General features: G+C 46.5%; 1 protein-coding gene across 1 annotated transcript in view; it reads left to right on the forward strand.

The window, feature by feature from the left end:
• Positions 1–27,248, forward strand: part of TULP4 (TUB like protein 4) — a 169,853-nt gene that overhangs the window by 63,992 nt on the left and 78,613 nt on the right. The gene's annotated exons all lie outside the window — the stretch shown is intronic.

Here is a 27,248-nt window from a genome sequence, read left to right on the forward strand (position 1 = left end):
AGAGGCAGATAAGGAAGGGGGTGTGTCGGGACTGGATGATAATGGGTAAGTCATCCACCGTCCTACGCTGCCACTGTATCTGTTTACATTTGCATTTCTTTGCTCACTAGGGAAACTGAGCATTTCCTGTTATTTATTTATTTAGCATTTTCTGTTCTTAATCCTTTATTGTATTTGATAGACACATTTTTCCTAGTGTGTTTTAACCTTTTAAATTTACTAATTTAGCAGTTTCAGTTAGCATTAGTTATATCTTTTTTGGTTGCCAGTTGTGTAGATCTGACTTTAACTTAGCCCCAAACACAGAATTTATTGCCTCTTACGACTGAAATGCCCTGGGTTGGTCTGGCTTGGATGTATTTCGGTCCACGCATCAGGTGGTGTCCTCAGCTCTGCTTTCTCCATGTGTTGATTGTATTCACTCATCAGCTTCTCCCACAGGAGGTGGTTTCTGATAGCCCCCAGCTTCCATGACCTCAATGGCTCCTAGCGCCAGGTGAAAAGTAGACCCTCTACCCCTGGAGCTGTGACGTCAGCAGCCGCCTGGAAGGCCTGGTTGGCGGCCTGAGTCATGGTCGTCCCGGCCAACTGGCAGGGAGGCACAATGATGGGCAGTCCTGGCACCAGCACACGGGGTGGATGAGGAGTTGCTGGACCCAGAGAAATGGGGTGTCCACTCAGACCTGACAGGAGCATGTGGGTGATTCTATAGTTGAGTCTCCTGTTTTTCTTTGATTTTTCTCCTGTTGCTTCAAAGCTTAGAAAATGGTCAGTTTTCAAAGATGTTACACCTGTACAATTCTGTTTTACGCTGGATGTGCTGTTGTTTGATATTTCCGTTCTCTGCTCAGTCCCCCTGGAGTTGATCTGAAGTGTGATGCGGGCGAGGTGTACAGAGCTGGCCCTTGACTCAGATCCCCGACTTCACAGCACGGCCCGGCCTGCAGCAGCTGAGACCTTGAGCAAAGTAGGAAGTTTTCCTGTGCCTCCGTTTTCTCATCACAGAAAGTCTGGATAAAAGTAGTTCTCACTAGTGAAGTAATGCTCAGAGTTCAGTGAGAAAACGCATGTAATACTGTTAGCAGAGAGCCGAGCGGAGTGTTGGCCCTGGTGAATGTAGCTGCTGTAGTTACTGCTGTTCGCGGTGTTGCCTCTCCCTCCAGCCCGTCCTGTCACAGCTGTCGTGTCAAGAGCAGAGCTCTGCCTCTTTCCTCCCTTTTGTCGTGCCCTCATGCTGACTTCATCACTTGCATGTTCTTGGCAAAAATTATCCTGAATTTTAGGCAATTCGGTCAGACTATGAAGAAACATTTACAGAAAGCTTAACTCTGCATGCCTTCTTTGAGACAGAGGTCCAGTTTTACAAGTCAAGTAAGTACTGTGATAGTCAACTTTGCTTTCTTTACATCAGGTGCGATACTTTAAAAAGGCAGTCAGAGGGGTAATGTATACAAAAGGAATTCATTGTCATGAAGTAGGTCCTTTGAAAATATACTAAAGGGACCAAATTTAATACACCTTTTCTAATTTTTATGTAATCTTTTATATATAAATTTATATAAATATATTTATTTTGTAAAAAATGTACAGCAGGAAGCATATAAAAATCTTTTATAATCCCATCTCCTAGATGGCTTTTTTTAATTCACATACACATATGTTGTGACATAACTTAAGATGTTTCACTTAAGTAGTCATAAGTGGGAGAGGTGTTTTGTTTTTTAACTTACTGGTAGTAACTTCCCTACAAGAAATGTACATGCCTTTTTCTTAAGCCCAGGCAACCAGAACCCTGGAGAAACTGGCCGAGCCTGCTTTCTGTCTCATCTGTGGGAGGGCATTTGGAGGTGTGGTAAGGCTTCAGCTTCCTTATCTTCACAGGACATTAACCAGGGATTGAGGAAAATGGACCATGATGGGATTAGCTGATGTAATTATGAAAAGTGAGGACGTGTTTGCTCTGCAAGAGGGATTTTCAACAATAAGATGAACTTTAGGTGTTAGCTGACAACCACGTGGAGAGCAGCTGGAGGGAAGTTCAGGAAGTGGTCCTGGGAGCAAGGGTGCTGTTGTTGGACAGCCTTTATGGAAACGTTTGCCTTGACTGTGGGCGCTTGAGTCTCAGAGTAACCAGGTCAGAGTCAGAAGTGCCTCTTGGAATCTGGCTGTGCTCCCCACGCTGGTGCCCTGACTTCTCCAGGATCATGCAGGATTGCCCTTCTCCTTCCCTTCAAGTTAGATGTTTGCAGTTAATTCACCTTGGCCAATGAAATACGTGCAGAACCTTGAAAAGGCTTGCTTGATTCTCCACGCCCCCTTTCCCTGCACTGCCGGTGATGATGGAACAGGCACTAGAGGCTCCATCAGCCCAGGTCCCCCGGTGAAGACAGTGAGGAGCAGAGCTCCGACTCACCCTCACGGCTGTGAAGCATAATCAAGGCAGAAACCTATGTGATTTTAAGCCTGTGAGATTCGGGACGTTACTTGTTATCGCAGTGAGACACGCCCCTCTTGGCTGATTTGTGGCCTTGGCCCTTGTCCTCACCTGCAGAACCAGTTCACCTGTTCCTGGGCCCAGGTGGAACTGTAATACTGCTTCTGTCAGGTTGGCAATCCTATCCTCCTAGCTTTTTTTTTTTTTTTTTTTTTTGCGCGGTACTCGGGCCTCTCACCGTTGTGGCCTCTCCCGTTGCGGAGCACAGGCTCCGGACGCGCAGGCTCAGCGGCCATGGCTCACGGGCCCAGCCGCTCCGCGGCATGTGGGATCTTCCCGGACCGGGGCACGAACCCGTGTCCCCTGCATCGGCAGGCGGACGGACTCTCAACCACTGCGCCACCAGGGAAGCCCCCCTCCTAGCTTATTGAGAATAGGTTCATTTTGGTGTAGGAAATATACTGATGACCTCCTATTTTTTCATATGTCATGAAACTTTGAAAGTCAAAATAGAGTTAGAAAGATAGATAATAGATGTTCTGCAGGGTGGTGAGGGCGGATCCAGTCCCAGAAAACCACCCAGTGTGAGGTTCGTGCTGGGCCTTCCTGCCTCGGGCTCCAGCAGTCTAGTGGGTCGAAGGGGAGTAAAAATCTCTCTTCTCTACCCGTCTTACATTCTCAGCTGGGCCTCTTAACTAAAGGACAGATGAGCGAGAGCAAAGCATACACATTTATTTAATATACGTGTTACATGACACGAGCGCCTTCGTGAGGAAATGAGCCGTGAAGGAGTGCTTAAGCCTGAGTGTTTCGTGCTGGGTTTGACGCGGGAAGTGGTGGGAACGTGATAGAACAGAAGGGCTGTGGCTGAGTGCAGGGAACTGGGGGAGTTAGCCAGGCTCGTCCGTCCAGTCCTCTCATGTCCCTCCATCTTCGGAGACGATGGTGCCCCTTCCCTCGGGGTACGGGGAGGCCACCTCTCACATGAGGGTTGATGACCTGCTTCAGGGGAGAAGGATGAGGGCAAGGTCCGAGCCCTTCCCGCTCCTGCCGTTTCTCAGATTCCTTCAGCGTAAAATATCCAGCGTGCCAGCGTGTGCACATGTTGGGGAAGTGCGTCCTGAACCCCATCAGGGTGATGACCTAACAGGTAGCTAGTGCCCGGACACACAGCCAAAGGCTTCCCACCTTCCTCACCAGGTCCTAGGGCTGGCCCTGTGGAGCGTGACGTCCATCTGATCTGGGAAGTCAACCAGTTACCCCTGGTAAACACCACATGTGGGGAAGGTTTCACCGCTTCTCCAAACCAGGCTCACGGCAGGCAGGCTTCTCTCCTGGATGGCAGCTCGCGACCCGGTGTGACCGCTGGGGCCCGGCGCCGGCGTCCTCAGCTCCCAGTGGTGGTCGGCCCAGTGCCTGGCCCCCGAGGCTTTTGAGGGCTGCCTCTTTACCACGAGGCCAGACGGTGCTTCCTGCAACACTGACCCACATTGCTGCAAATGACGCTGCCCCCGTCCTGCGTAGGAAGAGTGCCTTTCGCTGAGGAGCAGCTGTAGTCACAGTTTAATATGCTGCCCTCACCCCAAGCAAAACACCTTTCACTGTGTAGACTCTGCAAAACCATTTTCCATTAGTATACAGCTGATGTTGAGTTTTCTTTAGTTGGAGTATAGTTGATTTACAGTGTTGTTAGTTTCAGGTATACAGCAAAGTGATTCAGTTCTCTCTCTATATATTTTTTCAGATTCTTTTCCATTATGAGTTTTCTTACTTTTAAATGCCTTAACAAAATTACAGAGCCATCGTGACCTCTCAGTGACTGGTGTGTTCTGTTCTGGTAACACAGGTCGTTGCTATGGCTGCATCTGAGTGGTGGCCGTGTGCTCATCTGAGTCCAGCAGTTTCTACCGTCCACCTGTCGGTCAGGGGGTTTCTAAGCAGAGAACACCCTCGATGTGCGTGCGCAGGTGTGGGTGTGAGCCTTTGCTGGCACCTTCCTCTCACGGGCACCAGTGTTCACTTTGGAAAAAGATGTCTTCCTCTGCCTCAGTTTGGGAGCTGTTCAGAGTAATCCTTAGTTTGCTGGGAATCTGAAAGGCTGGCAGCTTGTCCTAGGACTGCTGAAGTAACAGGAGAAAGGAGAAAAGACAGGAGGGGTTGGTGCTTGGCAAGGAATGGCCTTGTGGGCTTAAATGTGCTCCCTTATTAGCAGCTTTCACCTGGGTGGGTTTTCCGGATGCTGAGTGGGTGTCCCAGCATTTTATGTGCCCACATAGCTGGCGATGTGGACGCCTAGTCCTGTAGGGCGCTGCCTCGCAGACTGAAACACGCAGGTGAGACGCCTGTTGACATGCGCATGCTACTTCCCTGGGCCTGGGGTCGCTGATGTTCTGACACTTGGGGTAATTCTGACCGGGCTTTCAGATTCCAGTACTCAGAAGGGAAGGTGCTAGCATGTTATAGCCATTGCTTAACAACAGTCTGTTAGCCTCAGAACTGTATGCTCCAAATCACATGTAACAAGATAAAATGTTTACTGATAAACATGAAATTTAACTATGTTATCATTTCACAGAGTTACCGTTTTGATAAAGTTTATCAAATTAAAGAATTTTAGGGCTTCCATGGTGGCTCAGTGGTTGAGAGTCCGCCTGCCGATGCAGGGGACGCGGGTTCGTGCCCCGGCCCGGGAAGATCCCACATGCCGCAAAGCGGCTGGGCCCGTGAGCCATGGCCGCTGAGCCTGCGCGTCCGGAGCCTGTGCTCCGCAACGGGAGAGGCCACAGCAGTGAGAGGCCCGCGTACCACAAAAAAAACAAAAACAAACAAACAAAAAAAAAATTAAAGAATTTTATCTATAAACCTTTTTAAAATTTACTGAAGTGAAATAATGTAAAGGTGTTTTTTATACCTTAGCATGAGCTACAGACTTTCCTTGAACAAGCACCTCCAATCCCCATCAGTTAAAAAAAAAAAAAAAGCACGTACTCCAGTGGATGGCATATTTATTTACATATTGTAGGCTACTATACCAATAAAAAGTGTGTACCTTATAACATAAACACAAAAGAGAAATTGTGAACGCATGCGATGTCAGTGAAATAAGTAGTAATTTCAAATGTCTTGCCAATCTGGTAGATTCATTCCATCATTAATGTCTGAAGGTGTAGTGCTTAGAAGGCCCTCTGTTAATTCACAGTTGTCCTTGTAAATCAATATCTACAACGGTCATCTCGGTAATTTCTTTCTTGATAATTTGAAATATATGTATGTTTATACATATATACATATTGAATATTTATATAGGTTTATTTAATACACACATGCAGGCCATGTCTTGTCAGATCAGATCTGTCTAGATCAGCCTTGTACTTTTGTCACTGGTGAAGCACCCATTCGGACAGTAGGAAAAATGTCAGTCCTACCATTTTCTTGTTTTCCCTTGTGCTTGCATAATTAGTTTTATCTTCACCTTCGTTTTCTTGGCAATGTCTTTTTAAAACTGGTTGCCCTCTTTGTGAGGTTGGCTTGGGTAAGCTGGGTGCATACTCAGAAACGCAGCCCTGGGTGTGCGTCCGTGCGTGTGCCTAGGACGGCAGCAGCGCTGCACAGCTTCCCCTCCTCCTCTGGGGCCTGGCCTGTCGAACCTGACCTGGGTAACCTTTCCGAGTTGGGGACCAGAGGCCCCCACTATAGTTCATATGTTAAATATTGATAACATTTTTGTTTACTTTCACTTCAAATAGTTACAAGGAAAAGTATTTACTCCCCGCCTCCCAGTGGATTGCCTTGTGTACACCTTGGGGCACCTGTGCTAAGCTGCCAGGTCAGTTGGAGGAGGTTACGGGGTCTGCCTGTCGGAGCTCTGATCCGGTCCTCAGACGTGGAGGCTTCCTCGGGTGGCAGTGGAACTCAGTGATTGCTGTGTCCTAGTCAAGACCACAGCTCTCTTTACCTTGTAATGGCAGTGTCCTATTCTTCACTACAGCCTTTGGTCGATGATGGTTTCTGTCCTCTTGAAAAATGACCTCATGTTCAAAATGGTCAGGTGTCCGTGATGTGACTGCAGTCTCCCCAGCACCGTCGGTCAGGGTTCCACAGGACAACAGTAAGTTTCAGCCTCAGAAATGTAAAGACTCAGATTTCTCTTGACTTTATGTAAAGTTTAACTCTACAAATGGCCTCCCTTTTCCAAGTCAATCCCTTGCTCTTACCAAAAATTTTACACAGTGAATCTTGCCTTTCTGGCTTCTGCTGAAGAAATAATTATGTACCGAATATGTACAAAGGACCCCTCTCCCTGTTGCCTTCCTCCCGCGTGGGTGTGTGTCTTCCTGCTGCTCAGGCCTCTCGGGAACGCCCTCCCTGGGGCATCTGGTAGGAGCTGGGTTTGCATTTTCAGCACCTGGAGCTGAAGCATCTTCCACTAAACGGGTACAGCTGCTGCCCTGCCTTCACGGCGCAGGTAAGCTCCCAAACTGGTTTCATCAGAATCTCCTGGAGGGCTTGCCAAAACACAGATGGTGGGCCCCACCCCAGAATTTCTGATTCACTTGGTCTGTGGCAGCCTAAGAATTTGCATTTCTCACAAGTTCCCAGGTTGTTCTGTGTTGGTGAACCTGGGACTAGACTTTGAGAACCACTGGCTGTGGTAACACCAAGTTTCTCATCAGTCTCATTTTTCCAGAATTAACAGAGCATCTTTGGTGAGCTGGGTGCCCTCGAAGCAGAGCCTGAGATGGGGATTCTTGTTTGAACAGTTTACTGAAAAGGCTCTCAGGAGAGAGGGAGTAGGCGGCGTGGGGCAAGCTGGGCCGGACTCAGCACGGGGTCCAGCTTCACCCCTGCAGCAGCAGAGAAATGGGGCAGAGGGCACAGATCACCTCCCGGGGCTGCGTGTTTTCTCCCTGAGGAATGTTGGGTGGGATTTCGGAGACTGCCTGGCGGAGCAGATGGGAGGGAACGAGAGAGTGCAGGTGACGTGATTCAAGCTGGGGCACATGTGGACTTGGGGGCTTGAAAGGAAGGGAACGACTTGGGTTTGTCTGATCGCGAGAACACAGGGTGGGCTATGATGCCCAGGCCACTCTCCTGGCTGAGGCTTTCTCAGCAGCGTTAGAAAACGATGTGCTCCTTGATAGCAGCCACTAATGTGGATGCTGTCTATGGGGCTTGACCTGTCCGGGCACTGGCCCCCGGGCTGTACTTGCATTGTCTCTAACAGGAAGGAGAGGGCAGTTTAGAGATTAAGACAGGCTTTGGGGTCTGACTGACCAGGGTCATCCCTGGCTCTGTTCCCAGTTGCTGAGAGATTTGGGACAAACTGCTGAGCACCTCTAAACCGCCGTTTCCTCATCTTTGCGGTGGGATGGTCCTCCATACCCAGTAGGGCTTTGGCATGAGGATTAAATGAGGTGCTGTGTGTGAAGAACCGAGCCGATGGTGAGTCCAGAATGAATGGTAATTACGCTTCTCTGCAGTTGACTCTTGCAGCAGTCCTGTCAGTTAGGTGCTGACGCCTCTGTTTACAGAGGAGCAAACTGAGGCTCAGGGAGACTGTGTGACTCACCCAGAGGCTGGCAAGGCGTGTGTCCCGTTTTTGGTTAACGGTACTCACGATGGAGTAGAATTGACTCTTGTTTTTTACAGGTTAGTAAAATAGTGGCTGAATTCTTTGGCCACCGTTGCCTTTGATGATTCCCTTCACAAAGAACGTTTGCTCCAGAAGTGTGTAGAGCAGTGGATCCTTCAGCAAGATACAAAAAAGTTGAGCGTTAATAAATAGGAACAGAGAGCTAAATGCAAACACCGAGTGGCTAAAGTGGAATTTAGGTTTAAAAAGGGTTGAAAGTACATTTCAGGTGTCTCAGGCTGTCGACTGAGATCCAGTGCATGGTAAGTCGTACTGCAGAAGCACATATGCACAGGAAACTAAACACAGAGAAATATTTTGAAGGGGAAATCTTAAATGCTAAATATATTAGGGAATATATAATTATAATTTTTTGTTTGTAGCTGTCAAAAAGCCCACCCCAGTTTTCATTCTGAAAGGGACTACTGGGCAGAAGGGAAGTCTCTTGCTTGTTGAAGAAATTCTAGATAATTCGTGTTTTAGCAGGGAATGCTAAGCTCCCCTGGCCCTGGGGGTTTGGAGACACCTGAGAATGTCTTTCCCGCAGGGATCTGTGGCTAAGGAGGCCTCCCCACGCGTTCTCTCTGCATAGAGTGTTTCTGGCACCTCGCTGAGCCCATGGTTGTACAGTTACTTACCTGCCTGTCTCCCTGTCCTGAGAGCCTCTCGGGCGTGTGAGCCAAGTGCCAGCCTCGGCTGTCTCTCAGGCTCCAGCATGGTGTCTGGCGTGGGGCAAATGCCCGCTAAGTGTAAGAAGTGCCTCAGGGTCCTCTACTATGTCTTGTACATTTTAATTGGGGTGTAAGCCCAGTGACATTTCCCTATTAATTCTATAGGCTAGCCACCCCAGTACTTTTTGTTAATAATTGCGTTGTTGGAAATGACGTAAGTCATCCTGGTAATAGTTTCCGTAACGCAGAATTTCACTTCTAGCCTTTCAAAGTGTGAAAGAGTCATAAATCAATTTGATAAGAAACTCAGCTGGGTTTTCCCCTCCTATAAGTTGTGTTTATTTTGTGTATTTCTGTGTATCATATAACTTAAAAGAATAATGACGTTTCATTTCTTAACATGGACTCATTGATGGGACAACATGGTGTTCTCAGCTGTGTATTGAAATAAGTAAGCAGAAAATAAGGTCTCAGTAAGACCTCTCAATTGAGAAGAGAAAACCGGCAGGTAGGGGTAGTTCAGGTTGACCAGTTGTTCGCATAAAACGCAGTGAATGTTTGCCTATGCTGCTTACTTTTCACCTGTTGCACATATTCTGGGTTGTAAGTGTAAAGTGTCCCACAACCCAATAAGTAAACAGAAGAGGGACCTTCCTGGTGGCGCAGTGGTTAAGAATCCGCCTGCCAATGCAGGGGACACAGGTCGAGCCCTGGTCTGGGAAGATCCCACATGTCGCGGAACAACTAAGCCCGTGCGCCACAACTACTGATCGTGCGCTCTAGAGCCCGCGGGCCACAACTGCTGAGCCCGCGTGCCACAACTACTGAAGCCCGCGTGCCTAGAGCCTGTGCTCTGCATCAAGAGAAGCCACCGCAGTGAGAAGCCCGTGCACCACGACAAAGAGTAGCCCCCGCTCACCGCAACTAGAGAAAGCCCATGCGCAGCAACAGACCCAATAATTAATTTAAAATACTTAAAAAAAAAAGAAGTAGACAGAATATGTCAGACAGTGGTGAGTGCCAGAGATGGAGCTGTGCTGGGCCCTTTCATTTGGAGCCGCTGAAGGGACCCGTGTGGGGTGGAGCCTTGGTCAGAGGGTGTGGGCGGGGCCTTCCAAGCATTTAGCAGATAGTCAGCTCTCCGCGACTTAGAGACTCATTCACCCCGGTCTGTGGCTTACCTGAGCCTGACCTCTTCTCACTTGTCTCACGTAGAGTGCTGTCTTCTAACTTTTACTGTTCTCCGGAATCACCCTAGTAGGTGGAGACTACACCTCCTTTCTCTTTTCTTTTGTTTGTTTCTTTTTTCGGTGGATGTGACTTCTTCATAATGCTCAATGACCATCTGGTTTTTGTAAAAGTGATTCAATCTATACCTCAATGTGGTTGAAATTAATCACTCCAAAGCAGTGTGGTATTCTGGACCGATTTTTAGGAGCCTGAATCTTCATGCTGGCTTATAGATAAGTCATGGAAAGGTCTTAGATAAAACTTTGATGTATGTTGTCTTATGTGAAAATGCTCCCCGACTTCTGAGAAAGTTGTGAAGTTTCCCAGGGATGTTATGAGGACAAGTTAATTAGAATTCTTCAAAAGCACAAACATCGCCTAAAACCTAGTTCTGAGTTGACCTCCCATAGGTGATTCATACCTTCCATGTGGTATTGTCTTCCTAATAACCATGCTTTAAAAAATTGAAATGCAACCAAATGTACAGTGCAATGCAACCAAGGATTCTCCAACAATAATTTTTAAAATACTGGTCTCCCTCCCTTTAACTGAGAAGTAAGAGAAAGTTCAGCTAATTTTAATATGACTATGGTTTTCTGTACAGAACTGCACCATCTTCGTTTCTGTTTTCTCACAGACATCCATTCTTTACCCAATTTTTGTGATACAAATATTATAATTTTGAAAGAATAACCATGGTCAGTGCTATCTGCCAACTGATTAAAAGGAAAAAATGGGGGGGGAGGGATAAATTAGGAATTTGGGATTAACATATGCACACTCCTATATATAAAATGGATAACCAACAAGGACCTACACTATAGCACAGGGAACTATACTCAGTATTTTGTAATAACCTGTAAGGGAGAAGAATATAACTGAATCACTTTGCTGTATACCTGAAACTAACACAACATTGTAAATCAACTGTATTTCAGTTAAAAAAACCCACAAAACACCAATCTGTGATTCCATCTGTGAGCTCTCTGCTTTTGCACTTCAATTCAGTCCAAACAACAGTCAGGCACTACCCTCGGGGTTGGGACTGTGCCTGGCCCTGAGATACCGAGGGTTACGACACAGCGTGGTGCACGCTGCACTGGGGATTTGGCAACGTGTGGGGTAACTGAGAACGGGGGTGGGCGGCGGGGGCAAAGCAGGGGCACCGGGTACTTGGGCAGGAAGAGCTCCCCACGGGCGGTCAGCTCAGCTGTGGCTCGCACGTGGTGAAGCCGGTCCTTGCATGCGCTCTGGTCCCTCTGTGCCCCCAGGCTGAGCCGTCAGCAGGGCTGCCTCATGCCCTCATGCTGCTGCCACTTGAGAACGTTGGGAAGCTCTTCCCTGTGGCCGTCTCTCATCTAACTGAAAGCTGTGTTAGTTCCAGGAGCCCCGAGGAGCTCTCTGGTGGGACAGTCCTTTAGGACGACCATTCACGGACTCTGGAGAAGGTCAGTCAGTGGCGCCATCGAGGGAGGGCTCCTCACTCTCCTGAAGAAAGTCCTGGCTGGTTAACATGAGCTGTATTAAGGAGCTGCTCTTCCCGGGCACCAGGGTCTTGTGAGGTGGGAACAAGAGGGGGACGGGGGATGTTCCCTCTGCCCGTGAGTTTGTGGTTCAGTTTAAATACAGAATTCAGAAGTGAGAAATTGCTCGAAAACAAGATACTAGTGTGTGCAGAGATGATGACAGGAAATGGAATTGTTGTGAGGCGATGTGAGGAACTTCGCTTTTGGAAAGAGGAGGACGAATACACAGTTATTTGGATTAAGGAGTCGTGCAGGTCTGTTCACCAGCGAAGGGAAAGTGTGAATCTGAAGGAACGTGCACCAAGTCGTTAACATAGTTGTTTCAGAAGTGCAGCATCTCAAGGAATGTTCCTTTTCTATTTACATACTTCTGTAATGTCTGAATTTTACTTAGTGTATATTTACACGACTAGAAGGAAGATTAAGAGGGAAAATCGTATATGAATATTTGAGAAAATTGTAAGATATTTTAACTTAATGCTTTAATGTTGCACCAAATGCAGAGCAATCAGAAATTTAAAACAAAAAATCTTCGTAATTCTAACGTCAGGCAGTGTATTGATTGGGGTTCTCCCGAGAAACGGAAACAGTAGGACATACTCCTCCCTGCCTCCAGTATGGAGTAGGGGTGCACTTCCCCCGTGGTGGTCAGGGTCAGTCACCCCGATTCTTCCCCTGGGCTCATCGCGGGGAGCTCTCCGTGGGGCCGTAGGTACGGGCTGGGAGGAGAAGGCAGTGTTGCGGGAGTGGGGGCCGCGGCATTTGGCCACATCCTCGTGTGACTTGAGCCTTCCAAGGGCCTGCTCGGGCGGATCACGTATGTACCGCTTCCATTCGATGGTGGGGTGCTGCTCTGCACGCCCGGCTTTGTGGCTGATGGATCAGGTAACACCCAGGTCCTGATGGGCAGCTCAGGTCACATGGTGACTTGTTGGTCACCGTGGTTAAGCATTCAGTCTGTTTCAGGCCAAGAGCTGTTTCTCAGAAGGAGAGTGGTTGTCTGTGGAGGATGGCAGGGCTTCGCTCCATAACCCTAAGGGCGTGCACTGAGATTCATCCACCAGAGGCTCCAAACAGCATCCCTTTCTGCCGTTGGTGCTTCAGGCGCCACTGGAGCTGCTGGATCACGTGACCCGAGCGGAGAACAGCTCCCGTGGTGGCCTGACCCGTGAGGAGCCTCCTCTTGTTCTGGGCCCCACTGAAAACCGTCAGCTTTTCGGGTCACTAGGTAGATAGGCCAGAGTGCCACACCCAGATTAGGAGCACGTTGCCTCCGAAATCCAAAAGGGGCCCAATCAATTTGACACATAAAATTAACTATCACTGTACATAGAAGCTCAATCTGTATGTAACTCTTGAACTAATTACCTAAAAAGTAACATCTCTCAGGTTTTTAAAATTATGAGTGCTTAGGAGGAAACTTTTATTTAGCTCCTAACTCTGATTGAATTATTGTAACATATTCGCTCAACTCCCATCAGCTGCCCGCCCTCCTACCAGGTGTTATGTCATGATCCACGTGCTAGATTTTTTTCTTGGGTGGTAAATGTGTTGAAGTTTTGCAGGATAGCGCACTTAGCAGTGACTAGGCTGTATTTGCTTAGTACTTGACCAAATAGAATCCAGTGTGTCAAAATATTAGAGCTGGAAGTATCTTTAGAAATGGTCTAGGCCAATTTGCTTTTTCAGACAAAATGAAGAGGCAGGGTGTTAGAGGCCAGAGTGGAACTTGGGTGTTCTGTTGTCAGTGAGAAGGGCTTCTCGGTTCTGGCTCTGCCCTGCTCCCTTGGATCTGAGAGGTGTGCTTTAGGCTGGGCTGAGAGTCAGCTTGTTGGGAGATGAGCTGATGTTCTATCTTCAGTTGGTAGCCTGGCAAACTTGGCTACCGATCAAAGGTGGTGACTGAGAGATAGCGATTTTAAAGAGCAGGATGTTGAGAATCCTGCTATCTTAACTGCTCTGAGAATTGAAGAGGAGCATCTGCTAGATTAAATGTAAACGACTGAAGTACACACCTGGTTGACAAGATTACTATCATATTTAATATATAAATTTTTAATTCAAATAGCCAAGTTAACTACTTTAATAATTGAATTTCCCTGTAGCAAATTTAGTGGCAGTTTATCAGTAGGTAGATGCTTAAGAGCTTAATATCAGCCTTTTTTTTTTGAGGCCATAGCATCACTGATACTAAGGCCGCGTTTAATTTTGATTTGTCATCTTGGAGTTGGATGGATGGTGATATGGAGGTCCTCTAGTTCTAATCCAGAAGCACCCCCAGACACACGCAACTGGTTAGATGAGTTGCTTCCAGGTACCCTTGGCAGCTGGCTGTCCAGCCTCTTTTTTAAACTCTTTCCAGTGTTCCAGGTGCCTTTTGAAGACAGCCCCTTCCAGTGATTGGCCGTGCTCCTTGTTAGAAAGTTCTCTTTCACAGTAAACATTGGGCTTATAATTTGCGCTTATGTCTCCTGGTTCTGCCCCAAGACTTTTTTTCTAGTTTTCTCAATATTTTTCATAGCTCATTTTGGATAGTCAAAAATTCTAGACTAGAGATTTCAGCTTTCTAATTAAAAAACAAATTGAGCATCCTTCACAAATACAGTAGTTTTCCCAGGGTGAATATGTGTTTTCCTCCCCCGCACACACACCCCAAATAGGATCACGAAATGATTCTGCCTTACTTCACTTTGTATTGATAGGTAGGAAAACACACTGGACTAGGAATGGAGGTACCTGGTTCCCGGCCCCTGCTCTGCCTCTTGCTAGTTGGGTACTTTGGGCAAGTGAACCTCCCTGAACCTCAGTTTCCTTTTCTATAAAGTGAAGATGATAATGCCTGCTCCAGGTACCAGGCCCTTTTGAGAATCAGTTGTTTTTGTAGTCTGTCCATTTCCTTACAGATATAGGAGGTTAACTCCCTTGTTTTAGAACGGAACATTTTGAATTATAAATTTGATATTTCAGGGGCTTAGATAACAAGTTATGATGATTAAAAAAGGATAGATGATGCTTTCTCGGAAGTCTAAACCCCATGAATGTGGTGGATTGACAATTCAGTTTATGCTTTTCTGTTTTTATTTTAGAGACCGGGAAGAGATTTTAAGAAATTCAAGAAGAAATAAAATGTATGAGTTATACTGTGGAAGATAACATATTTGTTGGTTTAAATTAACACTGCATACCTCTAGCGCGGTCCATGTGAAGATCCTGGTTTTAGCTGGGATCCCTGCTACCTCCACATTAGAATCAGATCTAAATCCAAGGGGGAAAAAGTACCATTTGCTAATAGACAATAATGACTTTAAGAAATTAGTGACCTTTGCTGATTAATGCTTTTTATTCAGAATATTTTAATTTCTAATTTGTTCCTGCCTGATTCTACTCTTTTGGTACTTCAGGTAATCTGCTTTATTTACAGCTGTTGGCACCTGAGTTCTCTTTGTTTGCTTCCAGTCAGGCTCACCAGACTGGAAGGCTGAACAACACAAAGATGTGCTCTTCCCACTGTGAAAATAGTGGACGTGCGGCCTTTTTCTTTCTTTTCCTTTCCCTTTCCTTTTTAAAATCAAGCACTGAGTCCATTTTTTCACACACTCTTCTTCTCTCTTGCCAACCAGAAACATATTAGTTATTGAGAAGTTAATTCCAAAGTATGGGAATTAATACCCATACAGTGGGGTTGTTTCACAGTCACGGTTTTGGGGGGAAGAAATAAAAATGTGTAAAAGGAAATAGTGATACGGTGTTTCAATCGAATTTGGTGCACGTGACACCGGTTTTGAGCTTTTTGTGTATGTGTGTGAATCATGTTTTACAAGAAATGTTTAGTTCTGTATGATAGCCAGTGATAAAATCTTACATCCTCCTTTAATGTTGTTTGAAATTTCAAAAGAAATGACTGAAAATCAATTAAAGCATGTGTAGTATACTTTAATAACAAGTTTTAAAAAAGTAAATCAAAGCAGTTGTACTTAGTATGCTTTAATTATGCTTAATATGCTTTTTCCAAATTCCACGTATTCCAGCCCCACAAACCATGCCCCCAAATCTGATATGTTTTTAGGTCCTTCTTTGAGATACACTGCCTGGCCCATTATCTTATGATTTAACGGATTCTAACTAAAATGTAACTTTAAGCTTGAAAAACAATGCTCTCAATACTCGGTGCATAACGTGTATCCCAATGATCTGATACCTGTGTGAAAAGAACAACAGCCTTCATTACCGACAGGATGAAAGCCCGAGTCCCTTTAGCCTTTCTATTGAAAGACACTGTGGGACCTGACTTAATACTTAATGAAATTTACAGCAGGGGGAACAGGTAATATATTTCCTTCGTTTCTTTCAGAGGAGTACAAGGATCAGTTAAAAAAAGCTGGGACTTGAACCCAAGTGCTAATGAGTATCCTCAGAAGTTAACTTGAGTCATTCTAATGACTCAGCAGCCGGGTTGTCTCACTGTGCTTCTAGTTAGCATTTATTAATAACAGATGATGTGGAGCATCTTTTCATGTGCTTATTTGTCATCTATATATCTTCTTTGGTGAAAGGTCTATGAAATCTTTTACCTTTTAGAAAAAATTGAGGTTTTTTTTTTTTTTTTGAGTTCTTTCTGAGAGTCAGATCCAAACAAGGTCCGTTACATGAATCGCATTAGGTTGCTATGCCCTTTAAGTCTTTTAATCTATAGGTTCCTCATTTCTTTATTGTTTTCCTTGCTTTAGGAAAACCCAGAACATGAGAAATTCTGTAGGAAAAGTGGATTTTCCTAATTACATCCCCAGGATGTTCTTTAGTCTGTTTTTCTGTCTTCTGTATTTCTTGTAAAGTAGTTGTTAAGGTCTAGAGACTTCAAGTTTGACATTTTGGGGGGTGGGAGGGTATTGTTTTGGAATTGCTTCATGGATGGCGTCATGCACCTCCATCAGGAGGCATGTAATACATGATTGTCTGCCTTTTTGTGATGTTTACATTGATGAGTTAGTTAGCGATTGTCAGTTTGATCCATTCATACTGCAGTCCCATCAACCTTTCACCTACAGCCATGGTTCCATTAGTAGTTGCAAAATGATATCCTAATTTTGTCGTTCCTTCTTTATTTATTAACTGGAATACTTACACCAAGAAAAACTTGGCCTCATCAACTGTTTGTTTTGGGGTAGTGTTTGTAAATAATGGCAGGATAAATGTGGGTTTTGGTGTTTTCCCCCTTTTTGTGCCTGTTTTCAGGGCAGAAAGTTCTATACCATTCTCTAAAAGTTAACAGTGAGGATTTTATTTTTTAGGATTGTCGTGAGCTCATGGATTTTAGCATACATGAATTTTAAGGTACTTGTCTCAGCACCTTGCACTTTTTGATGCTCAAATTGTTCCGTCCTTGGTTACTGGGAGCCCTTTCCAGTTGGGTCTAGAGGTCTTTTGGTATCTGTTTTGCCTTGTGGGATACTAAGATGTCCCAGGCTCATCTTGTAATTTGTTGATTTTTTTTAATGTCAAAAGCCATTTACCTACCCAAGTAGCAATGAGCACACCTAGATCTTGGTTTCTTGGATCTAGACGCAGACCTTAGTTTCTAGTACCGTCTTCCAATAAAAGGAACCAGGGTCCCATGGAGAAATGTCTTATCCAAGGACTGGAGCAGGAAATACACATGAGTCTGGAGCATCTCGTGGTGTCAGAAAAAAAGATGGCACTCAGAAAACAAAACGAAACCCATACAGTGTCGGGGGTGTGTCAAAGGGACGGAGGAACCAACTGAAACTGCTCCCAGTGGCCAAAGCAGGAACAGTCTGAGCAGCAAAATACATGGAGTGGTGTTGGATTATAACCCAGAATGTAGAGCAGACATCCGTTAATTCTATTAGTGTCCATACTGGTAAAATTAGTGGAGAAAAGGCAAATCTCCTGAGCAGAAGGGTTGTAAGTAATTTATGTAGACACGCCTCCCTCAAGGAGGTGGAGCATAACGCCGGTCCTGAAGTGTGGGCTGCCCATGGTCACTTCCTTCCAAAGAGTACAGGTGAGGAAAGGGGGAAAGGCAGAGTCAGTTCAGTGAAGAAACTGAACGGAGACTACTTAACCAGGTGATCCGAGGTAAACTTCAACAGCGACAGGTCATGTTGAGAGTGTACCACTGATGGCATTTCACCTCTGTGGTCGTCCCCCCAAACTCCTAACTCCAGCCTATCACGAGGAAAACATCACACACACCCTCATTGGAGGACACCTCCGAGTTCTCCTCAGACCTGTCCAAGTCACTGAAAACAAGGGACGTTTGAGAGACTTTCTTGAGTTGTAGTCAAGAGAGCCTAAGGAAACGTGATGACTAAATGTGGTACTCGAAGTGGGGTCCTGGAACAGATAAAAGACACTACATTAAAATTAAGGAAATTTGAATAAAGCATGGGCTTTGGTCAATAATAATATATCCATATTGATTTATTAATTGTGGCAATATACCATGCAAATGTAAGATCTTAATAATAGGGGAAACTAGGTATGGGACATGTATGGGACCTCTGTACTATCTGTGCAATGTTTCTGTAAGTCTAAGACTATTCTAAAGTTTAAAGTCTTAGGAATTTAAAGAGTTGTTTACCCTTTGGCAGTAACCCCAGGAGCTGATATTTGTGGAGTGCACAGTTGTCTTCGAACGCGTTCTCAGTTCCTTTCTTTGAGTTTCTCCTCTAGTTTCCAATTAGGCAGGGGATTGTTTTTCATGAGCATTAAGGCCATATCTAAAGAAACACGTTGGCGCTAGCGCCACAGTTAAGACATAGAACTGGGTGGTGAAGATCAAGCAGAGAGTAATCTTTTCTGCACTGGCCGAGGTTTTCATCCTTCGTTACTTAACAGCCACAGAGGGGACACCACCCACACCGCAGGAAGCCTTGCCCTTGCCAGGGGGGCAGCACCGTGTCTGTGCCCAGACGGGCCCCCCACCCAGCTGTTGGGCCTGAGAGGCAGGGAGGGAAGTCTGCTTTGCTGTCCGTGTTCCTGCTGTTGACAGATGGTGTCATTCACGTGGGTGAAGAGCACCGGGGTGGGGGGGGGGGGTGGGGGAAGAGACCTGTTAGGGATGTGCCGAGTTTGCCAGGCCTGTCTGGCCTCCAAGTAGAGATGTTGGACAGGATCTAGAGTAAGGGATTGAAGACAAGAACTTGGAAGTCATCGTGCTTAGATGGCTAGACCATGGATTTAAAGCTCAGACTAGATCAGATGACTAGGCAGTCAGAGTAGACTGAAGAGGGCAGGGTCAGGACTGAGCCTGGAGCTCTGCGCCCCTCGGAGGACGGAAGAGGAAGAGCTGGTAAAGGGGAGACTGAGGGGCACTGGAGGCCGCTGTGTGCACTGTCCCCCGGCCGCGGTGCGCGTTGGCCACTGAGGCGTCCAGCTGCCAGCTGGTCCCCTGCCCCACTCCCCCGTCCCCGTTCCCGCCAAGCGGCCAGCAACCCATGACCAATGCCCGGGGTGGCACTGGAGGCCACCCCTGCCTCAGAGCAGGGCCAGCTGTGCCGGAGCCACACACCAGGGTTCCTGTGGGTCAGGCTGAGGAAGCCGGTCTCCAGCGACACATGTCCTTCCCTTACACCCCAGACCTGTCCTGCCTCGCCCACTGCCTTTGTCCTGGGCGGACCCACAGGGAAAGGCTTCAGTGCGCGGGTCCCCGTCCCAGGCTCTGCTTTCAGGGACCATCACCGAAGACGCCGGTAGAGAAGACTTACCGAGGGGTGAGGCAAGTGCCTTAGTGAATGTCAGCTGCCATTCTTCCTTTTCCGGGCACAGACCTCCCTCCTGGAGCCTGGAGCCTGGAGCCTGTCCACCGCAGGACGGGGTAGCTGCGGGCAGAGCTGGAGGCAGGCTGGGCCGGGGGCTGGGGACACAGAGGACGCAGTTCTGCCCATGAGAGGTGGCGACATTGCCACAGAGGAAGTGACGTTTGAACAGCGCGTTGAGGGAAATCCTGCACCAGCTTCAAGACTTAACTCAAGATCCACGCTGGAGTGGCCCTGGGCCCCCTTTGCGGCTCTATCGGCTTCAGCCTCGCATTTGGGAGCTCTCCAGGCTCGCTGGCCCTGCGGGATATTCACTTTCAAGCCACAGCAAGTCGGCCCAGAGGAATGGAGAGGAGGACCTCAAGAGTGATGTGACGTGTGCTGAGCCGGTCGGGTCTTTGGGCCACCAGAGCCCACCACCTGCCCAGTCTGCCCCCTCCCTCTGCCCACAGCCCGGCTCCTCCAGGGCACGGCTGTACCTCCTGCGCTGCTCACCCTTGGCGGGCCCGGCGGCGGCTGTGTGGCAGGTGCCTAGAGATGCCTGTCGGGTTCATAAGACGACTCTGATTTCTTCTTGGAGGAAGCCATGAAGGGAGGCCTCCGTGGTGGGTGCACAGCCGGGAGCTGAGAAACTGTTGTCCGGAAGCACAGCGGAGGGGCGGCAAGGGGCAGAGAGAAGGAAGAGCCTCGGTCTGTCTCCTCAGAGCATGACACTGAGACGTGTCAAGTAGAATAGAATGTGGAAGTCTGTGGAGATACGGAAAAACTCAGAAGCAGAATCTGAAATAATTTTACACGTGTCTGATTGGAAAACATTTTGAAGTCTGGCAGGGTCGAGTACATTAGGATCTAAGGCACAGCTGGACTGCTGTTGGGATGTGCACTGTCGGCTCACTCTGGAAACTGACCTGGCACCGTCTGGCGAAGGCAGAGCTGCGCCTGCCTCTGGTCCAGCTGTTCCCCAGTGCAGACTCAGAGCAGCCCTGCTCTGGTTCACAGGGGGCTGGTGGCAGCATGGTTATAAGCAGCAGTGCTAGTGTAATAAAAGTGGGAAAGAAAGGGAAGGCAGCCTAAATGTTTGTCAGCAAGGGGATGAGGTAACAAACCGTGGTGTCGTCACAGTGACTGCGATGAAGCAGTGAGAACGGACGAGTTGGAGCCACGCTTGTCAACAAGGATGAATTTCACAGCCTAATGCTGAGCTAAAGAATCCATAGAGGTTTTAAAGCTTGAGAACAGGCAGAAAGGCTGGTCATGTGTAAGCTGGACGGCAGGTACGTGGAAGCTTATTGTCCTGGTTGCTCTTCTTGGGTATATGTTTAGCGTCTTCTGTAATATTTAAAATTTTTAAAGAGACACAAAATACTGAAGTGAGGATGCATACGTGGGTATAAAAATGCATGTGAATTAAAAACATGAAATGCCCAGGAAGTGTTTTTTTTCCTCAGAGGAGGGAGGGCTGAGGTGTGGGAGGAGCACACGGGGGCTTCCGATGGTCCTGGTGATATTTTCCTAAGCTGAATGAGGACAATACTTCAGGTGAATTTTTCTTTAAACTGTTATGTCTGCCATAAATATTGTGAAAACTCTTTTTTAAGTTTTTTAAAAAAGGCTATGGAAATATTTGTACCTTCTCTCAGCTCCACTTTTTAAATCTGTGAAATGGGAGGTTAGAATAATGGTAATACCTCCTCCTAAGATATCTGTGAAGATAAAATAAGCTAATGTATGTGAAACTGACTTTCAGACTCTTGATTATTATTATTATTACGAAAAGAAAGTGTTCAACTTCCTTGCCACAGAAATAGGTGAAGCTGGAAATACGTTCATTGTGCGAAGATCAGAAAATGTAGAAAAATTCTGATGAAAATCCCTTTACTTCACCGCCGCTAATGTTTTAGTTTATTTCTCTTTAGTATATGATTTTTGTTTTCTTCTGTCAGAACTAGAGTTTGTTGGTACAGCTGTTTTTGAGAATATTTCTGCATCGCAGAAGTCTGACAGCAGGTAAGAAAGAAGACGTGAGGCGGCTTCTCCAAGCTCCCCCAGGCGCTCCTTGAGGGCAGGGCGTCTGCTCCATCTGTGTGTGTCCCGTGAGCAGCGCCTTGGTGGTGCTGAGGGATTGATGGCCCCGGGCCAGTTTGGTTGCGGACCGGAGTGAGGAGACTGAGGCTCTGGCCTGGAGCCTGACCTACCTCGAGCGTTCTGCGTGACCTCATGCTGGCTGCCCCCATCCTCATCTGTGAGACTGCATGGTCGTGTCAGCTCTCAGTTGGCTAAAGCCAGTAACCGTTGTCTATACCAAGAGTATTTTTGTGAGAATAAGTGGGAGGTGACGATGGAGAACACATGCTTAGCCCTGGTAAGGTGCTCTGTAACCTCGGGGAACAGTGTTTGTGACTGAACATACTTTCCAGTAAAATTCTGCTTGGGAGATGGCAACTGAGATGGGACAGAGAAGGATGGAAGTGGGAGTCACAGGGAGTATTCACTGCACTGGTTTTGAGATAGGCACAGATCAGAAAATGGCCAGGAGATGAAGGTACTGACTGTTGGGTTTCCTACAGACTGTACTTTTGGATGAAGCCATTCAAAGCATTTTATATACTGCTTTAGCGGAAGACTCTTGCTGCCACCTAGTAGATGAGAAGACTAGGGACGGTCATGTTGCCTTCGTATCAGGAGACTTGATAGAGTTCTTTTTTTCCTAACTCAGTCCTGCCTGATAATATAAACTCTCCCCACAAAGAAGATGTATTATTTTCCAACAAGAAGATTTGGAAAACATCAGGAAGGAGTGTGTAGCTGTGAGTTTCCTGAGAAGCGTCTTGGGGAGCCAGGACTGCGGAAGTCACCCCCAGACAAATTCAGATTCAGGTTTAGAACCACGTAGCAGCACCCTGGACCCTGGCCTAGGGCTTAGAAAACCATAGGCCCGTGTTTTCCGAATTCCTTTATTGTCCCTGAACCATTTCCTTCATGGAGTTCTTATCAGCATATTGAATTGAATGAATGAATGAAGACTGGATCTGTGAACATGTAAATGAGAGAAATAGATTATGTGGAAATAAAAGCAAAAGTTTCCCTCAAGCAGAGTGTTTCAAAAGGCTTAGGAAGAGAAACTCTTGCAACTCACTAATAAAAAAGACAACCCAATTAAAAAGGGGCACAGGATCTGAATAGACATGTCTTCAAAAAAGGTAAACAGATGCCCAGTAAGCACTTGCAAAGATGCTCAAAACCATTAGCCATCAGGGAAATGCAAATCAAAACCACTTCACACCCACTAGGATGGCTATAATCAAAAAGACATAGTAGCAAGTGTTGGAGAGAATGTGAAGAAACTGGAACCTCATACATTGTTGCTGGGAATGTAAATTGGAGCAGCCACTTTGGAAGACAGTCCGGCAGTTCCTCAAAAAGTTAAACGTAGAATTATCGTTTGACTCAGCAACTCCGCTCCTAGGCATATACCCAAGAAAATAAAAACTGATACACAAATGTTCATAGCAGTATTATTCATAATAGCCAAAAGGTAGAAACAACCCAGGTATTTATCAACTGAATGGATAAACAAAATGGTATAGCCATGCAGTGGAATATTATTTGACCATATAAAGGAAGTAAGTACTGGCACATGCTGCAACACGGATAAACCTTGAAAACATTATGCTGAGTGAAAGAAGCCAGGCACCAAAGGCCACACATGGTATGATTGCATTTCTATGCAGTGTCCAAAATAGGCAAATATGAACAGACGAAAGATCAGTGATTGTCTGGGGCTGAAGGGAGTACTGGAGGCTGATGAAGATGTTCTAGAATTTACTGTGATGATTGCACAGCTCTATAAATGAGTTTTACTTTTTAAATGGGTTGTATGGTATGTCAGTTTTGTCTCAGTGCAACTGTTGACGCCCCCCCGCCCCGCCCCCCAAATCTCACTTGGGCTAGTTTTAACATCTTAGTGTTGAAAGAGAACAGTATACAATTCTAAAGAAATATGGTTAATTGTCCTTCAGGAATATTTTAATTTAGAAAGATTTGTGGAATGCTGCTGTGTGCCTGGCGTCGTGCCGGGCTTCAGGAGTACAGATGGAAAGAAATCGTCAGGCTGGTGAGAACCAGAGATGGTGTGCGGGGCGTGAATGCGTGCACCAGAACTGGGTAGGGGCACGTTGCTGTGTGCCCGGTGCTGCCCTAAGGTCCTTTCTCATCATAGTTTTCACAGTAGCTCTAGAAGGATTGCTGCTGTTACCCCCGTTGCAGATGAGGAAAAGGGACCCAAGCGGGTCAACAGGGTGCCCGAGGCCATGCAGCTGGTGAGCGGTGCGGCCGGGGCTGAGCTCTGGACCTCACGGGACCGTCTTGCTGGTGGGCATGAAGCCGTTGTCCACATTGAATTTCTTCCAGCCTCTGTTTCAGGGTGCTTTTGGTTCTTTGTTAAAAAACAGCTAAATGTGTCTAAAATTCAGTTGGCACTCGTTTTTCTTGTACAAGTGAAGTTAGTGCTGTTTCGCTTAATAAATTACAGAATAAGAACTGAGTGGTAATAATCACTTACAGGGATTTATAACTTGAGCTATTTGTATTTAACGTATGTCCAAATTACATTCTTTTAGGGTTAAGGGAAATATTTCTGAACACTGGTGATACTGGTTGTTCACAGTGGCGGTTTCCTGTATATATCTGTAAAATAGAAATTATATCTACCAACACCATTTGAAGGGTTCCTGCCTCAAACGATGAGCATTCTTGGATGAACTGGTGCCTTGGATTGACTGACACTAGAGTTTTGTTCTGCCTAAAAATAGTTCTAGAGGTAGGAGGTGAAGTGACTTATTGAGGGCATTAGAGTACAGCCCAAATAGGCCTTCAGCAGACCTGCGCTGTATTTTTAGTGTAGATTTCTCTACTGTTAATTGTACTCAATAAGTATTTATTGATAAGAATAGCTATAAAATGATAGAAACCTTACATCGGAGAGGGTGACAGGCTAGCATTTTGGGGGAATAATCAAAGACCTGGGTCAAAACTTGGCTTAGCCTCTGTCTGTAGAGGAACACATACTTCAGCTAACATGTTAAATGCTGAAGTTCTTTTGTGCCCAAAGCAAACGGGAGCCCCGTTTTCCTTTAAAAGGGAAGGAAGCTCTGCCTTAGAATGCCTGGGCAGCTGTTAGCACCCTGCCACGTCATCTGGGCAACTGAGAACCCAGCTGGCCCCTGCTTGGTAATTCCTCAACACTCTGGTATGTCCTGACATTGCCAAGCAGACTGGAGGGATTCGCAGAACAGGAAATAAGCGGCCGGGAGATAAGACGGGCAGCTCCGAATCGCAAACGAGAGCGGAAATGAGAAAACTAATCCAGGGAAACAACATCACAGTTTAACTTTATTTTTAAACCAAGGATCACTGGAAAGATTTCTCCCTCTAATTTAGGGGAGCAACCCACCTATATTCAGTTATACCGGTTATACTCACAGCAAAGAAGTGTGTGTGTGGGGACTGCACTTCTGTTTACTGCTGCATCTCAACTGATCAGGAATTACGAAAAGATGACATTGAGTCTGTGAACTCTTTGTTTCTCCAACAACTACTTCTGTGTTGTCATAAGACCAAGATATTTTTAACGTTAGAAATAACTTTAAAATATTTTTTTGCCTCTGCTCTTTCGTGTTTGTGTCATGCTGCGACTTGCAGGCTGTCTTCATGAAGAAGAGAGGTTTTGTTACTGATAATAACTAAATATGCAGTCATGTGTGGCGATGGTTGTTAAAGGAAAAAGGCAAAAGTATAGAAAATGTGACTAACCTCTGTTCTCTGAAATGTGATGCCTTGTCATCAAATATTTTAAGGAAGGTCATAGTAGATGAATGTTCAGTGTATTTAACTTGGGAAATAAGTGTTCTTATTTGTCCTATTCCGCCCTCTTGCAGCCATCCTGAAGTGCATCAGTGATTGTGGGCTTAGGTGACGCAGGTGTGTCGAGGGACCATATTACAGCACATTGTGGGCGGCACTGCTCAGGCCGATCGTTGTTGGGTCCGAAAGTTTATGAAGTTGGTTTTTACTGGCTACTTGGAAATTCTAAATTTTATGATACATTCAGTGCGGTGCGTTTAAAGACTTTAATTGTGTTGGTTTTACTATTTTAAAAAATTAGATCAGTAATTTAAATACAGAATCTTTAAAGCTAGACTTTAAAAACATGAATCTGGATTTGTTGCCCTCCCGTCCGCCTGTTTTGAGGCCCCTCCTGTGTATGTTCACAACTCTGTACTTGCATGTAGAGCAGGGTATTATGTCTGGTTAGTGAACTGAACTCCGCAGGGACAAAGATTTCCTAACTTTCTATCCTCACAGCCTAATGGTTTGTAATAGGCAGTCTGTCAGTATTGGCTCTTGTTAAAATGCCTTTGGGAGTCGAAAGTAACCTACTTGAAGTAGATTTCAGAGCATAACTGAGTGAGAATAGTAACTTACGTGTGGCTGTTTGGCATGATATGCTCAGCGTTCCTGTGTGTCAGTGTTCAGCGGTGAGCATGCCTCTGCCCTTTTCCTCCGGTGGCCCAGCTCAGGGGGAGGAGGGTGCACGTAAACCTGTGGTTATGGCAGGTGGTGTGAGCGCGGCACCTGCAGAGCAGTGACCAGAGAGGGACAGGCAGTCGCGGTGGAGGGACAAAAGCTAGATGGGGCTGCCGGCATCTGGCAGTGTCCGCATCCACGGAACTTGCATCCGTTTTGCAGGCGGGCCATTGACTAGCTTAGATTTGGCTGACAATTGCCAGGTCTCAAAAGATTGCAGCCTTTCAGCTCTTGATGCACAGTTTTAAAAAAAAGCTACAGTATCCTTACATTTTAAGTGGGTAGTAATTTCCTCTTGGACAATTTGAGGATTTTAGTATGCATCTTGCAACAAATGCTGATACCACCAAGTGTGGTGGATCAAGGCTGGGGGGCCTCTCCTGGCTCTCTGGTGCCCATGGTACAACTTTGAGAGGGCTTCTGTGTCGGTCTGTGGTTTGGACGCAGATGGACGTGAGGAGGGAACTGTGCTTTTGGAGGCCTGTGATGGTCAGCCCTTGGCCTCAGCCGCTCGCAGTCAGTGGTTTAGAACATAAGTGGAACTTGGGGACCATATGCACCGGCGCCACGTATTCACGAGGGTTGTTAGCTTATTAGGCACAAAGTCCTGGGAGGAGACGGGGTTCGCATCTTATGAGCAGCAGGGGTGCTCTTGCTGGTTAGTAACAGTCCTCGTTTGACTGACATACGTGCGTATGTGTCCACGTATCCATGGCTGTTCTGGCTCCCAGCTGGACTTTGCGCTTGCCGAGGGCAGGCCCTGTCTTCTCCACCTCCGTGTTGGTCACGTGGCAGCGTGCAGCACGGATCTGATGAGTACGAGCTGAAGGAAGGAAACGATCACGGTCACCAGCGCGGGCGGGCCAGGTGACCTCCGGAAGCATTCCCCGTGGGGAGCCCGGCGCTGGTTTTGTGCCTCCTGGGACCACTTCATAGCCCTGTGCCCTTACAGGTTTTTCTGGGCTCTGTGAGGGCTGATCCCACAGACCACCTACCTGCGGCCACCTTTTACATGAACGAGTGATAGTTGAGAAAGATGAAAAGGATTGTCCACGTTCAGGATCTTTCAAATTTAAAAATTAAGTTCTCATACTCATCCGTTTTGAAGCTTATAGTTTCTTCGTATTTCCTCTGTGATAAACCCTGAACAGTTTAGATATTTCAACTGTGTATTTTTTCCAAATTGGCATGCTTAGATGCTGAACTACTTGGAAATAATGTAGCCTGGCAAAGGTACAGAAAATTTCACTTTGGGAGAAAATGAGATTACATAGGCCGCACCCTTTCTTCCATCTGTACCAAGCAAATAGTGCCCTGACTCAGGTACACACAGTAGGTTTCGAGGAAATCGTTTCCCCACCGCCCAGGGCCCTCAGGCGAGTGAGCCTGGCA

Source organism: Neophocaena asiaeorientalis, unplaced genomic scaffold, assembly GCF_003031525.2.
Source record: "Neophocaena asiaeorientalis asiaeorientalis breed wild unplaced genomic scaffold, Neophocaena_asiaeorientalis_V1.1 scaffold123, whole genome shotgun sequence".
Classification (NCBI taxonomy): domain Eukaryota; kingdom Metazoa; phylum Chordata; class Mammalia; order Artiodactyla; family Phocoenidae; genus Neophocaena; species Neophocaena asiaeorientalis.